The sequence below is a fragment of the Silene latifolia genome, unplaced genomic scaffold, assembly GCF_048544455.1.
Source record: "Silene latifolia isolate original U9 population unplaced genomic scaffold, ASM4854445v1 chrun_scaffold_16, whole genome shotgun sequence".
In the NCBI taxonomy this organism is placed as follows: Eukaryota; Viridiplantae; Streptophyta; class Magnoliopsida; order Caryophyllales; family Caryophyllaceae; genus Silene; species Silene latifolia.
The window spans coordinates 10,217,233-10,235,923 of record NW_027413123.1 but is presented as its reverse complement, the minus strand read 5'-3'; the positions used below and the strand labels follow the sequence as shown (position 1 = coordinate 10,235,923).

General features: G+C 40.9%; 1 non-coding gene across 1 annotated transcript; it reads left to right on the top strand.

The window, feature by feature from the left end:
* Positions 1 to 9,993: 9,993 nt before the first annotated feature.
* Positions 9,994 to 10,100, top strand: LOC141637352 (small nucleolar RNA R71). The gene has a single exon (XR_012541736.1). It is a non-coding gene; the product is annotated as a small nucleolar RNA R71 (small nucleolar RNA).
* Positions 10,101 to 18,691: the final 8,591 nt, after the last annotated feature.

Genomic DNA, 18,691 nt, shown 5'->3' with positions numbered 1-18,691 from the left:
TTAATAACACTAATATTCTTATATTACTACTTCTAGTAATAGATTTGGTGTATTAGTATTTATTGAGAGCTTTTATGAATTTTGCATGTGAGAAAGCTAGAGAGATATAAACTAAACTAGCCAAAAACAAGAAGTGATAAAATGAGCAACCAAATGCTCCTTTTATCAAGCCAAAACCGGTGGCTTTTGGACAAAAGAGGAATCTTTTGTCTTTTGTTTTTAGTCTATAGTTTGTGTAGGTAGTGTGTAGAGTTTAAGCTTTGTAAGATATGTCATGGATAAGTCACTATCACACATTGTTATAACAAAAAGAACAAGACAAAACAAGAGCATCTCTTGCTCTCATTTGGCCGAAATAATGGACCCTTTATGGTCTATTTTTGCCTTTTGTCATTTGTCCCACAAATGCTTATAAGTCATATGTTCAACTATCTTACATTTTTAGTTATTAATGTAATCATTTAACACTTAAATATTCCAATTAATAATATAATATACATTCCACTTTTTGAGTAGTATACTACCATTATATCAATATATAATGGGTCCCATAATTACTAGTTAGTTAAAATTACAACTTCTTGTAACTTTAAATAACTAATTACCTCTACCTAAAAACTTATATTAATATCTCAACTAATTTAGTAATATAACACTTAATTACTAAATTTAATCTTTATTTAATCACATTAATATAAGACGCAAAATTGCACTCCCATAATTAAGGAATTAATTAATCTGTATCGCATACAATTAATTAAATATCTATTTGGGCCTCATCCTATAGGTGTGACCTAAAAGGATCAACTGACCACCACCGTCACACGACAGTAATGTCAAACTCTAGTTAGCCAATCATTACCGATTAATGACGGTCAGTCGACTGTATAAAGAATCATCCCTCACGTATTCTTAATTTTGAGATTTAATTATGATATTTAAATCATGTGATCACACTATTGTTGAGGACACATTTCCTAACACGTGGAACCCGCCACGGGAGAGGATATGCAAATTAAGGGACAGGGATTGTTGTCGCTCGTTGAGGAGCTGGACTAGGTGGGAACGGCTGCGGTCACCCACTGGCGGCGAGGATTACCTGTTGCGATGGGTAATCTAGCAGGGCTACACACTTCAGTGTGTAGTCGGTTACTGTGTGAGAATGGATGATTGGGAATTGGTGATGATCAGTTGATTACTTCGCCTGTTTGTCTTAATATTTGAGTAAAACTGACCCCGTTGTTGTTTGTGGAATCTGCGATGATTCATTCGGGGATGGTGAGCAGGCTTGACAGGTATTGCTAGTGTGAGCTTGGGGACAGTCATAGGAGTATTGTCATCACCAATCATAGCATCACCGTCTGAGTCTTAGTTGATTTCTTTTATTGTATGACATTGGAGATGTATTTTGTTAAATCAGTATTTGGATTTGGATGTTGTAAACTTTATACCTTGCATTACTTTAATAAATGTGCTCAGTTCAGACGCTTTTGATATGTACTAACCTCGGGCAACCGAGATGGTAACACACTTTCATGGTAGGGTGGTCCTGGTAAGGCACCTTGGTATGAGGGGGTGTTACACCAGACCCTCTTCCAAACAAGCGAGGACGTAGATGGGACGGAAAACGGTTTTGTCAATATCACCAAGGTCGTGGACTCAATATTGAAATGTGTCTCCCCCTAAAATATGCCATCCTTGATATGATTGAAAAGGGCGAGTTACCATTACCTCCCTCAACAAATAACCATCCACAAAACCCTATTGGACACAGTGAGGAATATTCCCTGGATTGCTATCATCTCATCTCTCCTGAGGATGAGAAAATTCATGCAATTGACGAAGATGACATACAAAGCGGTATAATGATGCTCTTCGTCTCCATAAACAACATTTTCTCAAAGTTGCAAGTGGCTATCAATGATTTGAACACTCGGGTAGCTAATTTGGAGGAAAGGGTCGGTACTACCGAAAAGGAACCTAACCACCAAGGAGAAAACCAACCCTCCATTCACCAACCAACAACTGTTGAAAATGAGGAGTCATCTAACGGTTCCCACATCCACAAGCCCACCAACAAAGTACATGAAATTGCCTCACCAAAATACCCTTCAAAATACCAAGCAACATCCCCAAAAGTTCCCATTGACAACAACCCAATCCTGCTTCCGCCTAGGATTGACAAAAACAAAAACAAAACTCACAAAAACATCCCAAAAAACACCAATGTTGGGACCGCGGTAAAACATCAAAGGGTATTCACAGATCTCGGAATAACATATGGCACCGCTCTGGAGATACTTGCTTCAGAAGGAATGCTCCAACCCATTGGTCCGACTCCGGATAAACCTGAACACAAAAGAACCCGATTCTGGGATGGTGATCGGTCCGTTTCGTGTTCACAATTGAATAGATGTTGTCGTTGGGTCACGTCCAAATCAAAACATAATTTATAACTTCACAAACAACTCTACAATTAGTAAAGAGGAAAGTAAAGGTCGGATCCCAAGGGACGGGAATTGAGATGAGATTTCTATTGAAACTAGTGGTGTCTTAGGGGTGTCACAATTTGGGTTGATGTAGAAGGTCACTAACTAAATATCAATGAAAGTAAATAAGCAAGATGAAATAAAAGGGTTGTAAACAATTGATAAAAAGCACTAGGGTGTCATGGGGTCATAGGGGAATCATGGGAATTGATCATACAAACATGTTCTCAAATTATAAGCAAGCAATTATTGTTGTGATGGATTGAGTTGGGTTATATCTTACAATCCTAGGAAAGTTTGGGTCCCGGAGCCGAATCGATTAGATTGTACAACACCTACAAGTCGACTTAGTCTTTCCTACTTAACAACATGCATGGTCTAATGAGACTCGAGTTGGTTTATGTCTTACAAGTCTCATTGAAAAGATAGGTGATGGGTAAAAAATGCAAGGATTCATAGGCTCACATTTCATCAAACATAACATGTGCATGAGTTGAGATCAAAACGAGCAAGCAAATAAACCATGAAACCATATTAATTTAAGCATGAATCATTCCCCATGTTGGTTTCCCCTAATTACACACTAACCCTAGCTAGGTCACTACTCACTCATTATCATGTTGATCATGCTAGCAAGGTTGTCAATCATACCAACAAAAGGAAACATGATGAATAAATGAAAGTAATTAACAATAATTAAAAAGAGATTAAGAGAATTATACCTACTAATGATTCCAATAATAGAGCAAAGAATAAAAGAAGTACTTGATGCTTGATTGAGAGGTTGTCAATCTCCCAATAATAACCCAAATAATCTTCAATTACCCAAAATAAAGGATGAACAAAAGAGAGATTAAGGAAATAAAACTTGTATTAAAACTTGATTAATTGATGATTACAATATTAAAGAGAGATTTGATTGATATTAACTACTCTAATAATTGATAAGAAGAACATGCTCTTCTAATTAGACTAATGGGGTATTTATAGTGGAAATTAGGTGGATGCATTAGGGTTAACTAAGGGCTAAACTAGTAATTACACTTTTTAGATTGAGCAGGGAGAAGCCGGTATTTTTCGAAGGAATGGCTTCTTTCTTTGATGCATGAAGAGACGAATTCATGCTGGGCTGGAATCCGGGCGTATTGGTGTCTACAGAGGTTCTCAATAGAACATATAACCTTCCATACCATTGGCATCAACTGATAAGATGGAACACCGATCTCCTTAATAACCTCAATCATAAGAGGAGAAAAAGGAAGCTTACAGCCTGCCCTGAAGGCCCAGTCGTGGATGCAAAACCAACCAGGACAAGCCCAGTCAGCCCTGATAGGAGAATTCTCAGGGATCCAGACTTCAGCATCAGCAGGGATAATCCCCTTATCCTTCAAAATTTTCTTGAACACAGGCTTCAAGCGGTTTGCAGGAGACTGATCCTCATTTAAAGCCTTGGTAGGCTTGAATTGAAAAGCGCCATGAGATATTGAAATCATCTCCTATAGAGGATCACTTGACTTATCTACTGCGGGAGATGGAGCAACAGAAGAAGCAGGTAGAGTTTCAGAAGAAACTTCCTCAGGATTCTGAGGAGGAGGAGTAGCAGGAACCGCTGCCCTGGTAGATTTTTTCTTTGCAGCCATTGTTTGAAGAATTATGGAAGATTGATTAAGAGATTTGGGAAGTTGAGAATTAAGAAAACTGAAGAGAAAGAAAGTTAAGAGAAAGAAGACGAAGAAATTATATTGATGAGTTCAAATTAATGAAGCACCCAAGTATTTATAGCAAAGAAGAATAGGGTTTCAGCCGCAAAATAATTAAGGAAGTTGCATTAAATAGACCACGCGTCAGCAGTTGCAGTAAAAGAGCCGTTACAGGAAACTGATCAGGGAAAATTAACCGTTAGGTGACTTTATCAAAATTAAAGTTATCTCCTCATTTTTTCGTACTGGCACTACCAATGAGGAGATAAGGGGCAATTGTTAGGCCTGGAAATCCGCAGACCACCCTGATCAGCATTTCATCTAAACCTGACTGCCAGGCTCTCAGGGTGCCAGGCTCTCAGGGCACATGAAGTTAGGCGCCAGGCCATGGAGAGGACAACGGTCCAAATATCAGGACAATATTTGATCATATCCGCGTATATTAATGGAAATAAATACGCAGCATTAAGTATGAAGATTGTGCGGTAAATACGGTAATTAAGAGGGAAATATTCAGCAATTATTACCAGCAATTATGGAGAATATTCAGCCATCAATGCTTGATCATGCAGACGTTCAAGATGGCAAGCTATATAAAGAACACTTGAGAGATCTGAAGAGGGATTATTCGTACACAAAAAGAAGAACACATATTACATAGAAATATAAGCATTGTTGTTATCATAAGAATATTCTCTCAAATCATATAGTGAAATCCTCTCCTGGCTTGGTGCCCGTGGTTTTTTCCCATTCAAGGGTTTTCCACGTACAAAATTGTTTGTCTTGTTATTTTCGTTATCTTATTTACAGCTTAATATCGAACCCTGTCAACCTGACCAGAAATCTAATTAGAGCTAGTTAACCTTGCACGATATCACCCTGACCTGATTTCGCCTTGCGCAAAATCCACACAAAACAGTTGTCATTTTGGATTTTGAAAGGTGGGAACAATAAAATGAGAACACCTCAATGGGGCCGAGGTGTTAGTCCTCAATGGTGCTAGGACTACTCCAACAATGATCAAGATAAATAAATAGAACAAAGAGAGAAATAGACAAACCTCAAGAGGGTAGGCGCCTCTAAAGCTTGCTAATCTTCCATCATATCATCATTATCATCACCTTCCTCACTAGAAGTGGTCTTATCACCACTTTCTCCTTCACTTTCTTTTTCACCTTGCTCATCATCCTCTTCTCCTTCTTCACTAGCTTCGTCATCAATGTTGTCATCAACCTCTTCATTACCAACAACCTCATTATCACCCGGAACAACCCTAGATGCACTCGGAAATAGGACTTCCCTATCCGCCCAACTAGGCAAAGGACATGATGGGTCAAGTAGTCCTTGCCTAGCTAAATGTAAGAGGGGTGGATATTGGGCTAAGTAAGCATTTTTCCGATCCTCGAAAGCTTTCTTGTGCATCTCTTGCATGAGAAGAGTCAAATAATCATTTCTTGCTTCAACACCTTCCGGTTTTAACTCTTGGTACTCGAAAGGGTAGGGTGGTGTGACAATGGAAGAGGAGGGAATTTCAATTTCACCCTTTCGTTGTTGGATAATATACTCGGCCTCTTTTGAAAGGGGAAGTAGATAGTTGGTCCGGTGGACACTCAATCGACAAATCTTTGAAGGCAAAGTGAAAGATCTAGCCTCACTAGTGAGCCATCCATACTTGGTGTCAAGTGGGTTATGGGTAACCCAGTTGTACTTGTATATCATAGTATTAATATCAATGAGATGACCACCTTCTTTCGCCTCATACTTGTTATCTTTGTTGAAGTTTGGATCAAAGTATTTGGCTAGGATAGTGACTAGGCCTCCATTCACAATAACGGTGGTGCCTTTCTTCCCACAATCAATATTTAACCATCTATCCACCAAGAGCCTTAGAGAGTTAAAAGGCTTGGTGAATTCCCTTCCAACGTTCAAAGCCGACTAAAGAAGAACAAAATCGAGTTTGGTGAAATGGTTGGTGTCTTTTCTTGCAATGATGGTGTTACCTATGACCTTGTGCCACACTCTAATGCCTGGATGGTGGACTAATAGAGCGCGACTATCTTGAAAGTCTTCAAATTTCCTTCCGGAAATCGCCTCCCAAAGAGGGTCGGGGTCATACTTGCCAACATTCTTAAAATAACTCGGAGAATCACTAAGACCCAAAGATTTACCCATTTCCTCAAAGGAGATGCGCCTACTAACATTAGCTAGACGAAACTCGATGGTCTCCATGGTCTCGACCTTGTTAACTTTCAAAGAACTCAAAAATTCTAAGGTAAGGGAGGGGTATGTCAATTCTTTTGATTCAAACAATTTCTCCAACCCCATGGCTTTGAAAAAAGGCTCTAGTTTGCTCAAGGACACCCAATTTTTCTAAGGTATCTTCACAAATAAACTTGGTGGATAGAAATGATTTCCTAGCAAACTTGGCAAAAGTGTCCCTATGGGATTTGGAAATGAAAATTACCTCCGGATAGTTCGAAAGTTGAGCAATTTCCGGAGTAGAAGATGTTGTTGCTTCCATTGGAGGTTGTTGTTATTGCACTTCCATGTTTGGGTTAGCTACCACCATAGCCAATGCTTTCTTTGCTTGAAGAGTCTTTTGCCTTGATGAGAGTGCCTTTGCCTTTGTTGCCTTTGCTTTTGTTGCCTTTGTTGCTCCCTTAGTCCTTGCCATTGATGAATTAACCAAGAAAAGAGTGAAAAATCTTCAATTTCTAGTGCACCCAAATCTATTTAAAGATGAAAGGCTTTGCCTTTATGAATTCAAAAATCGACTCAAAGGTTGAAGATTTTGTGCTTGGTTTTGATTTTTGTTGAAAGAGGAGTGATTGATTTGTTGTTAAAAGGATGTTTTGATTTGATTTTGGTGAATGTTGTTGAGGAATCTTGTTTTTGTGATGGAAAGGATGGGGGTTTTGAGGGTAATGAGTAGTGTTATGAATGAAGGAATGAAGAAATGAATGTGGGAGGGGGTTTATAAAACCCGAAAAATTTGAACTGCAGGGGTAAGACGGGCGGATTCTGCTCGGGACGCCCGGATTTGGTCTGTTCTGGGTTGGAAAAAGCTCGCCTAAAGACGGGCGACTTTCAGTGAAGACGCTCGGATTTGCAAACACGGGACGGGCATCTTCTACAGAAGACGGACGGATTCCTTCACAGGGATTTTTCTTGTTTTCTTCAGCCAAGAAGACGGGCGTCTTCTATTCAGGACGGGCGGATTTGGATGCAGGACGCCCGGATTCGTTGACAGTCAAAAATTTCAAAAATTCAGCTCATAATAGGACGGGCGTCTTCTACCCAATGTGCCCGGATTGCCTGAAGACGGGCGGATTCTCCTAAATCCGCTCGGATTCGACCCCTTTGTACCCGGATTCAGTTCCATCCGTGTACTTTGCCAATCCCTTGCCATTTTTCCATTCTTCTTCATATCTCGTGTTCTTCATTGTGGGGGCACTACAAAGGCATGGATAGCCTAGGCAATTGTCATCCCCACACTAAGCTAAAGCACTACACATTAATTGAAATTATTAGTCCCTCCCTCACTTCTCTCAAACATGATAATTATCTTGATCAAAGTACAAAGATCCAAAAATAACAAAAATGCAATATCATAATTGAAATGCACGTTACGGAATTAGAAATATTTACAAATGGTGGTTTAGGGAGGACTCCACCAAACTCTCATTCTTGATGAGATGTCAAGGGGGCATGTTCAAGGTGTTGTTGATCTTGCTCAACACCTTGAAAAAGTAATCAAATGCTTGTTCATTATCATGATAGAGGTCTTCAATAGACCTTGGCCCTTGTTGTCGGTCTTGATCGATGGCATTACCAATGTAGGGATTAAAAACCCCTTCAAATTCGTCGTCCCAAAGACCACATACTTCATTAAGTTGATCATTGAAAATCTCTTGATTTGATGGAGACAACTTTCCCATTTCCTTTTCTTGGCCAATGAGGCCATCTTCTTCATTGCTTGCTTTGATGAGCTTTGCAAACTCTCTTTGTCACAATTCACTTGCTCTTTGAATGGAGCATCTTCAATTTTCTTCTTCCATTGGAGTTCCGACTCCTTCCTTTTATCCTTCCGACTATAATGATCGATCATAAAACATGGTTCATGTAAACGGGGAGCTCTCATAGTCTTGTCAAGATTAAAAGTTATACTCTCATCTCCCACTAAGCTCACCATGTTTTACATCAATCACCGCACCCGCGGTGTGTAAGAAGGGTCTTCCTAGAATGATTGGAATGTTGGAATCTTCCTCCATATCAACAATGACAAAGTCCACCGGGATGAAAAACTTCCCAATTCATTCGGCGACATCTTCCCATATCCCTAATGGTGTCTTCGTCGATCTATCGGCCATTTGGAGTGTGATATTAGTGCATTTAAGCTCTCCCATCTCCAACATTTTACTCACCGAGTACGGCATAACACTCACACTAGCCCCTAGATCACATAAGGCTTTGTTGATCGTGGTGTCGCCAATGGTACACGGTATTGAGAAGGTTCCCGGATCCTTTAGTTTTGGAGGTGAACTCCCTTGAAGTATTGCACTACTCACCTTAGTGAAGGCGATAGTCTCAAGTTTCCGGATCGACTTCTTCTTTGTGAGGATGTCTTTCATGTATTTCGCATAGGCCGGCACGTGATTGATTAATTCCGTGAAAGGAATTTAGATTTCCAAATTCTTCACAATTTCCATAAACTTTCCAAGTTAGTCATCAAATTTGGGCTTGGCTTGACGACTTGGAAAAGGACGTCTAATCACAATGGGCTCCTTCTCCTTGACCTTGTCTTCATTTTTCTTTGAAATTTCTTCTTTTGATGATTCTCCATCTTTGGAGTTTTGCAAAATTTCTTCCTTATCACTAGCTTCCACAACTTCATCCTCAACTTGCTTCTTCGGTGCTTCATACCTTGTACCACTTCTCAAGTGAATGGCATTAATCGTTTCATGTCTTGGGGGATTACTTTGAGGTGGTAATTGCCCCTTTTGTCTTTGTGAGCTTGAAGATGCTAGTTGAGTCAATTGGCTTTCCAACATCTTGGTGTGAGCTAGAATGTTGTTGAAGGTGGTTTCCTTTGCTTGACTATCTTTTTGCATTTGAGTGAAAAACTCTTGTTGATTCTTTTGCATTTGGAGGACCGCTTTTTGAACATCAAAACCTTGGTCATTTTGGTGATTGTATGGATTTTGGTTTTGGTAACCTTCGTTTTGGTTGTAAAAGGGTCTTTGATTTTGGTTTCTCATGGGAGGTGGGGTGTATGTTGTTTGAGGGTTTTGAACATTTTGGCTTTTGTATTAGAGATTTGGATGAAACTTGGTGTTTTCATTGTAATAGTTAGAATAAGGGGTAACACTCTTGTATGCTTGGAAAGCATTCACTTGTTCATTTGTTCCCCTACATTCACTTTGGTCATGTCCCAAAGTTCCACAATTCTCACATTTCCACTTGGGATTGATGAGGATGCCGTCATGGCATTAACATGATGCTTTGGTGATATTGAGGCTTCTTCAAGTCTATCCATAGCTTGTTCAAACTTTAAATTGATTGTGTCAATGTGAGCACTAAGTTGAGCACCCAATTGAGTAACGGAGTCCACTTCATGCCTTCCTCCTCTAGTAGCCTTGCGAGGTCTACTATATTGTGAGTTATGGACCGCCATTTCCTCAATATTGTTCCGTGTTTGATTGTCATCAACTTCGGTGAACATTCCATTTGATCCCATGTTGAGAATGTTCCTTGAATCTTCATATAAACCGTTCCAAAATTGTTGTACCAAGAACCACTCGCTAAGTCCATGGTGAGGACATGAGCGACAAATTCCCTTGAACCGCTCCCAAGCTTCATACAAAGATTCTTCATCCCTTTGCTTAAAACCCGTAATTTGAGCTCTTAGCATGTTAGTCTTTTCCGGTGGGTAGAACTTTTTGTAGAAAGCTAGAGCCAACTTCTTCCAAGAATCTATTCCGAGAGTGGCCTTATCAAGGCCCTTCAACCATTGTTTCGCGGTGTCGATTAGAGAAAAAGGAAATAAGACCCATCGAATTTGGTCTTGAGTCACACTGGTTTCAGAAATCGCATCACAATAGTCACAAAAGGTTTCTATATGAGAATGAGGGTCTTCACTAGGCATCCCCCCAAATTGGCTCCTTTCGACTAATTGGATAAAGGCGGATTTGGCAATAAAATTCCGGTCAAATGTTGTGGTGTGGGAGTACCATTTGGTAGGTTCTCCTCGGTGGGTACAGAATGTGATGAAAATTTAGGCATTGTAGGTTGATTTTGTGGGGTATTTTGTGTTGGGTTCTCCTCACCTTCTCTTGCAAAAGGGTTGATGAACTCAATAGTTGGTTGAATATCCACTACCTCACTAATACCTCTCAAATTCCTCCTAGCAAATCTCCTATTGTTTGTCAAGGTTCTTTCGATTTCACGATCAAAAGGTAACAAATCACCTTGTGACCTTCTAGACATGCAAAATATCGAACAACTTGAAAATAATTAGAAAAAACCTTGAGGAGTTTTACTTCCCCAAGGTAAAGAAAGACACAACTAATAACAATATAAGAAAATCTAAATCAAGTTAACACCGTCCCCGGCAACGGCGCCATTTTTTATCGGTCCGTTTCGTGTTCAAAATTGAATAGATGTAGTCGTTGGGTCACGTCCGAATCAAAACACAATTTATAACTTCACAAACAACTCTACAATTAGTAAAGAGGCAAGTAAAGGTCGGATCCCAAGGGACGGGAATTGAGATGAGATTTCTATTGAAACTAGTGGTGTCTTAGGGGTGTCACAATTTGGGTTGATGTAGAAGGTCACTAACTAAATAGCAATGAAAGTAAATAATCAAGATGAAATAAAAGGGTTGTAAACAATTGATAAAAAGCACTAGGGTGTCATGGGGTCATAGGGGAATCCATGGGAATTGATCATACAAACATGTTCTCAAATTATAAGCAAGCAATTATTGTTGTGATGGATTGAGTTGGGTTATATCTTACAATCCTAGGAAAGTTTGGGTCCCGGAGCCGAATCGATTAGATTGTACAACACCTACAAGTCGACTTAGTCTTTCCTACTCAACAACATGCATGGTCTAATGAGACTCGAGTTGGTTTATGTCTTACAAGTCTCATTGAAAAGATAGGTGATGGGTAAAAAATGCAAGGATTCATAGGCTCACATTTCATCAAACATACCATGTGCATGAGTTGAGATCAAAACAAGCAAGCAAATAAACCATGAAAGCATATTAATTTAAGCATGAATCATTCCCCATGTTGGTTTCCCCTAATTACCCATTAACCCTAGCTGGGTCACTACTCACTCATTATCATGTTGATCATGCTAGCAATGTTGTCAATCATACCAACAAAAGGAAACATGATGAATAAATGAAAGTAATTAACAATAATTAAAAAGGGATTAAGAGAATTATACCTACTAATGATTCCAATAATAGAGCAAAGAATAAAAGAAGTACTTGATGCTTGATTGAGAGGTTGTCAGTCTCCCAATAATAACCCAAATAATCTTCAATTACCCAAAATAAAGGATGAACAAAAGAGAGATTAAGGAAATAAAACTTGTATTAAAACTTGATTAATTGATGATTACAATATTAAAGAGAGATTTGATTGATATTAACTACTCTAATAATTGATAAGAAGAACATGCTCTTCTAATTAGACTAATGGGTATTTATAGTGGAAATTAGGTGGATGCATTAGGGTTAACTAAGGGCTAAACTAGTAATTACATTTTTTAGATTGAGCAGGGAGAAGCCGGTATTTTTCGAAGGAAGGGCTTCTTTCTTTGATGCATGAAGAGACGAATTCGTGCTGGGCTGGAATCCGGGCGTATTGGTGTCGGGACGGGCGGATTGTAGCAGGGGAAGACGGGCGTCTTCAAGGGAATCCGGGTGGATTCTGGTGGCTGCTTACCCGGGCGTCTTTGGAGGAAGACGCACAGATTCTCGTGCTGGGGACGGACGGATTCAAGGCAATCCACACGAATTGCTGCTCAGCATTGTTTCTTATTCTTTTCTTCCCTTTTCTTTATAAAATCCTTGGGGATTTCCTCGGGGATGCAAGGATCCTTTCTCAACATTCATCATCTACTATCATATGTACAAAGGCCTTCTAATCTTGTCTCTCCTTGATGCTTGGTCATTAAATTCAATCTATTTAGTCTCGTTTTGCCATGAAAATGCAAGATTTGCACTCCTTTCCTACCAAGGGATCAAAATCTCAAAGAATATGCAAAACAAAGAACTAAAGACAATAAATAACCCAAATATGCACTAAAAAGCATGTGAACAAGGCTAATTCGGGGGCTAAATATGCGCTAATTATGGTCACATCAGATGGTAATGCCTATTGCCAATATCATCAAGGCAAGGGCCATGACACCGAAACCTGTTTCAAACTCAAGCATGTCATTCAAGATATGATTGAAGCTGGCAAAATCATAATTGCACCTCTCAGCCAAGACAATCCTCTTGAATGTCTCAAATCAAACAACAAGGTTGAACGTTCTCAAAGGACATTCACCAAATTCAACACAACCTATGCCGCAGCTCTTCAAATGCTTATGACTGAAGGGAAGCTACAACCAATCGGGCCCACTCCGGACCCATCTGAATGCAAGAAATCCCGTTTTTGGGACGGCAATGCCTATTGCCAATATCATCGAGGAAATGGTCATGACACTGAGACATGCTTCAAACTGAAACATGTTATTCAAGATATGATCGACAACCAGGAACTGATAGCTTCATCCTTATGCCAACCAAGTGATGAAGACAACCCTAATGAACATCTCTTTCTGCAAGGAGATAAAAGCCTCATCGACTATTGTCCTCATATAATCCCCAACAACGAGAGTGAAGTGCTCAAGTGGGTCAATGCTCAAGATCAAACATTCAAGCCACTGGATGCTGCGAAGGAGACCTTCGAGGAAGAAGATGATGATTAGGAGTTCGTATCTACGATTAAGTCCCAGTCCGAGTCCGAGTCTTAGGCTTTCTCATATCTATCCTAGTGTTTGTCCTTTTATTCCTAAGTGACAAACTGGGGGCTGTCTCCATGATTCACATGTATTCATCGAGTCTGTGCGAACATCTTATTTATCTAAATAAAAGCACAATTTCCAGCTATCAAATATTCTCCTCTTTACCATTTCCCGTTGACAACGGGAATTTATTTGAGAATTGATTTAAAACGAAAAACACGTTCCAATTCAATGTGAGTACACTCGAGTGACGTTCCATACCGAGTAAGTAGAGGACTCGAAACTCCGTGTCCATTTTATTTACCTATTCCATGTCTGGCAATAGAAACCTTTCACTAGCACCCTATTTAGGACGAGCTTTTATCAAAAGGATTCTACGACAAACCTAGATAACAAACCAGGACATCTCCTTGTTCATGTTCAATGACGGAAGGCAAGCCCATTCCCCACAGAAACATCCCATCGCCAAATTTCAACCTCTCACCAACCGGTACATCCCCGTCTGCACCTTTACCTACCTCAAACGAAGGACGGCAAAGAACCAATAATTCAAAAGCCAAAGCGAAAGGCCAAAATCAAAGGCCTAAGCCAATAGCCATACAATCAAAAGCCAAAGCGAAAGGCCAAAATCAAAGGCCCAAGCCAATAACCATTCACTCAAAACCAAAGCGAAAGGCCAAAATCAGAGGCCCAAGCCAATAGCCATTCACCCAAAGCTAAAGCTCACAGCCAAAGCAAAAGCCAAATGAAAAAAAAAAAACAGAATAGTGAAATTCAAATTCGCTATCTCTCACAAATTCCAAACGACGGAATCAAAAACCGTCCGTTCAAACAAAAATGAGATAGCGAAATTCAAATTCGCTACTTTCACTAATTCCAAACGACGGAATCAAAAACCGTCCTTTCAAACAAAAATGAGATAGCGAAATTCAAATTCCTGCTTTCACAAATTCCAAACGACGGATTTAAAAACCCGTTATCTTCAAATCAAAAAACGAAATAGTGAAATTCAAATTCGCTATTTTCCCACAATTTCAACTGACGAAATTCAAAACTGTCACTTTTCAAAAAAATGAAATAGCGAAATTCAAATTCGTTATTTTCCCACAATTTCACTTTTCAAACTTCGGACCAACAAGTCCGACACCAACATCTAAAGTCCAGGACCAACAAGTCCAAAGCCCAGGACGCATGAGTCCAACATATAAAGTCCAGGACCAAGAAGTCCAAAGCCCAGGACCCATGAGTCCAAAACACCAAGTCCAGGACCAATAAGTCCAAAGCCCAGGACCCATGAGTCCAAAACACCAAGTCCAGGACCAACAAGTCCAAAGCCCAGGACCCATGAGTCCAAAATACCAAGTCCAGGACAAACAAGTCCAAAGCCCAGCTCCCCTAAGTCCTTCTGCAGACTACTACAAGGAGATCTATCTAGGATCCTGAGGATTTCCTCAACATCAAAATCAACATCGCTTCACCCTTAAGTCCTTCTAGAGACTGTTGCAAGGAGAACTATCTAGGCTTCTGTTGATTCCCCTCAAGCTCGTAATATCACACCTTAACCTTTAATGTCCTGATATGGAAATCTGATCCCATGTTATTTACCAACCATTTCGTGCTCAGGCCACATCCATTCCGCACCACACTACAAGCCGTTACACTTCGGCCTAAACACCACAAAAATCTTGCTCCATATTTTTATCTTTTAAGCAAACCCATTATTACCAAGCTCCACATTCTCTAATGTTGAAGCCATTTTTCACCACAATCCCCACGGAGTCCTCGAATGCTTTAGTATCGAGAATGGGACATACCTAATCTACCCTTAGAGTCCACTTTTTAGTGTGCTCAAATGATAAGGAACATTTTCACAAATTACACCTCTTCGATTCATGATCAAGAGGTATTTATCTCCAATCAACCTTCGAGTCGCCAAACGGAATTTTCCGTCGTGACACTCAACTCCAGATTTTTATCTGTCAAACAAACCATTATTACCAAGCTTCACATTCCATAATGTTAAAGCCATTTTCACCCTGACCCATATACGGAGTCCTCGAATGCTTTGCTACCGAGAAACGGGACATACTCAATCTACCCTTAGGGTCCACTTTTTAGTGTGCTCACATGATAAGGAATATTTTAAAAAATTACACGTCTTCGATTCATCATCAAGGAGGAATTATCTCAAATCATTTTTTCGAGTCACCAAACGGCTTTTACCGTCGTGACCCACACATTTAAAGGTCCTAACATCCTGCTTAGGCACACAAACACATTCAGAACTACGATCTGGTTTGATTTCACACCACGTGAATACGTAGACAGTCCCTCAAGGACACAACCATACACCTCAAAATCACTTCAAGGTCCTAACATATCGCTTAGGCACACACCCTGAACTACGATCTGGTTTGATTTCGCACACACGCGAATACGTAGGCAATCCTATTACGAGGACACAACCACACACCCACACACATTGGATTTTCAAACCTTCAATTTGCAACCCATTGCACACACAGCTCAGAACTGCGATCTGGTTTGATTTCGCAAACACGTGAATACGTAGGCAGTCCTATTACAAGGGCACAACCGCATACTCCTTTCACAACATTTCAAATTTTCAATCCTCAAAAACCAGCTCAGAACTACGATCTGGTTTGATTTCGCAAACACGTGAATACGTAGGCAGTCCCCCAACAAGGACGCAACCGCATATCTCTTTCAATCTCAACCATCAACATCAATCCTCAAAAACAAGCACACCCAACTGCAAAAATTAATCTCATACCTCTTTACTGGGGGCTTCTTCCTTAAGATTTCGCCCATTCCTTATTTTGTCAAATTCCCACCTTCTCACTCTGGGGGCTTCTTTCAAGGTGCCACCCGTCCTTTATCCACAAGCATCTTTTGAGTCTCAACTACCGTCCAAAACAAAACCGCCCATAGCCTAGTGCTCGGTTCAGACGATGACAAGGTCTTGGTTCCGCTCTTCGAATCATCATGCCTCAGAGAAGGATCTCAAACAAGCAAACGGTGGCAAAGATGTCTGGAGAAGATAATCAATTCATGTTCCCCAGCCGAGCGGACCTTCTACCTCAGGGATTTGATACGCGCTGTCACCCTTTCTTGGCTAGGAGTTGCACTTACATCTGCAGGGTCTCTCAGAGTCATCCCCCTGTCGTGTCGATACTAAGTCTGTACCACGCTCACAACTGCTCATTTGTCAGTCAGTCAATATACGTCTGTGTGAGTCAGTGTCCCAACGGTCACGTGTCTCCAATCTATCAAATCACGGATCTACGAGTAACAAGACTCGCCTTTAAGCTTCACAACATTCAAAACTTCGATCTCCCTTCGCGTGAGATAATACATGCTAGTTGCTTATATACTAATTGCTCACATGCTTATGTGCTTATATGCTTGCGTGCCTACATGCGTGTCTATGCGACTGCAGATTTGTGTGGTCACTAACCATGCAGGTAATCTTGAGAAGACAAACTCACTCCAACAATGTACTAGGTTCTTCCCAACAAACGGCGACCCATCAAGTCCAAGAGCTTTAACCCCGCCGATTACATGGCACACGCTACCTCCCAACGAGCAACAACTCATATCCCCGGCAAGTTATGAGAAGTTTCTAACTTCCCAGCGAGTGCCGGATTTCAAATGAAAGTCACACAGGTCTTTCAAAGATCCTCACAACATCATTCATGATCCTGACGCAGCGCTCTCCCTAAATGGTTTTCCAGAGATCCTTGCTTACATGATTTATCCCCACGGAGCTCATTTAGGGCACCCATCAAGTTGGAGTTCGTTGCTCCCTAGCCGAACCTATCAACGTCAACCTGGTTGGAAGTCATTACCAGACAATACCTTGAAATAAGCCCGATGTTCCAGGCTATTTCCCACAGTCGATCATTCGACCATAGATGGCTGGCGAGCCTTACAACGCATATGGCTGGCGAGCCTTTATCCGCAAACAAGATACAACTCAAGGACGTATCCCGAAGATGCCTCAGGTACGACTCCTTTTCACAAGCAGGCGAGCCTTTGTCCGCAAACAAGGTACAACTCAAGGACATATCCCGAAGATGCCTTGGGTACGACTCCTTATCACAACTGGCGAGCCTTTGCACACACACAAGATACAACTCAAGAACATATTCCGAAGATGCCTCAGGTATGACTCCTTCCTATGGCTGGCGAGCCTCAAAACACACCGCTTTCAACACTGGCTGGCGAGCCTTTGTCCGCAATCTCTCAAGGACAAATCCCGAAGATGCCTCGAGTACGTTTCCTTATCATGGCTGGCGAGCCTTTGTCCGTGAACACTCAAGGACAGATCCCGAAGATGCCTCGGGTACATTTCCTTATCATGGCTGGCGAGCCTTTGTCCGTGAACACTCAAGGACAGATCCCGAAGATGCCTCGGGTACATTTCCTTACAACAGCTGGCGAGCCTTTATCCCCAGACGTGCAAGGACATATCCGAAGATGCCTCAGGTATGATTCCTTCTTATGGCTGGCGAGCCTTTATACGTAGTCCAATGGACTTTAAATGACCCGCATCAGAAGTCTACAGACTCTAAAATGTTCCCGACGGCAGGTCCTTGACTCGAATCCCCGAGTCGCCTCGACGTCGCCCTTCCCGACGGCAGGTCCTTGGCTCAAACGCTTTTGAGTCGCCTCGACGTCGCAATGGTCTTCAGGTTATAATCTTCGATTAACCTGGAGATCATACTTTGACTTTCGCCCTGTCCAAGCCTCAGTCAAAGTGGGGGCTCTGTAGATACCTAGTATCTGCACCTTCCAAAAACCACCCGATGATGATCGGACAATAACGTGTTTTTGATATGCGTGCGTGGATTGGCTATATATGAGACGGTTTAATGCACTACTCGGATATGAAAAATGATTTCATAAAAAGTTTTCTAACTTCATTTGCATTAAAATAACACTATTTAGAGTTAAAACCGTCTTCGGACCTAAAACCGACTCAGAAACCCGCAACTCGAGTCAACCTGAGTCAACCCGAGTCAACCCAAATCTCAAATTTCAAAAATAATGTCATGAATCTTTTCATCATGGCATTTCCATTAAAATAACTCTATTTAGAGTTAATACCGACACCGAGCCAAAAACCGACTCGAAATTCAAATCCCGACTCACACGGGTCAAACCCGAGTCAAGCACACAAAACACCTACCTCAAGTAACACCTAAAATCATCTTATTAGATGCCCATATTATTACATGACATCTTATATGAATACCACATATCAAACCAACCAAACAATGGATGGAGAATAGGCCACGTCCAAATTGAAAGGGACAGTACACCCCATTGAGTCACGGGGTGGCTCGCGCCTCAATGGGGTGTCTCCTTAGCCTCCAAGCAAAATCGACCGGCCTACCATCCCACATTTCTCTATAAATACCCACCATCACACACCATAATACTCACGCG